Here is a 1064-nt window from a genome sequence, read left to right on the forward strand (position 1 = left end):
TTCCTCCCAGTGTCCTTTGCTTTGATGATTTTTCTTCCTGGCCTCCCCCTTATTGTATATTGCCTTTTCCTTTACCCAAGTTAATACATGTCTATTTTCTGGTTAGTTATTTACCCTCCTTTTCCCTCCTACTCCTGTTAACTTTGAAAGAATGATTCTTTCTGTGTATAAACCTTTTCTTGACTTTGTACAGTAGTGTATTTGTCCTTTGTGATCAATTAGTTTCACTCCACATAATATCCTCTAGGCTCATCCATGTTATGAAGTGTTTCACACATTCAGCATTATTCTTTAATGTTGTGTAGTATTCCATTGTGTCTATATACTATAGTTTGTTTATCCATTCATCTGCTTATTGGCAATTAGGTTGCCATTTTTGGCTATTGTGCATAATGTTGCCATGGTAATGGGTGTGCACATTATGTGTTACGTGCCGTCAAGTAGGACCCGACTCACAGCGACCCCTCCTTGGGTTTCCGAGGCAGTATCACTATGGGAGTAGGTTGCCCCATCTTCCTTCTGCAGAGTGGCTGGTGGGTTTGAAGTCTGTGAATAAGATATATCAGAATATCAACAGTGGCCTCTGCGGAGTAAAAAAGGTGTCCACCTCACCGGTCAGGATGTGTGCATCTGGAAACAAGTGTGAACGGACTGTCAAGCAAACTGCCAGATGATACATCTAGCGTCCATCTGTTCATGTCACAGCACTTACTTCTCTAGGCTATATATCTATTAATGAGATTGCTGAATCATATGGTAATTCTATTTCCCACTTTTCAAGAATGTGTCATACTGTTTTCCACAGTGGTTATACCATTTTATGGTACTACTAGCAGTACATGAGGGATCCAGTCTCTCCACAACCTTTTCAGCATTTGCTGTTCTCTGTTTTTTGAACATTGCTGTTAAAACTGGGGTAAGATGATATGTCATTGTTTGGATTTGCATCTCTCTAATACTTAATGATGGTGAGCATTTTTTCATGTATTTGTTAGCTGACTGAATATCCTCTTTGGTACAGTGTCTATTCATGTCTTCTGCCCAGTTTTTTTTTTTTTTTTTTT

This window comes from Orycteropus afer, unplaced genomic scaffold (genome assembly GCF_000298275.1).
Source record: "Orycteropus afer afer isolate SDZICR_OR568_19922 unplaced genomic scaffold, OryAfe1.0 scaffold00679, whole genome shotgun sequence".
NCBI lineage: Eukaryota > Metazoa > Chordata > Mammalia > Tubulidentata > Orycteropodidae > Orycteropus > Orycteropus afer.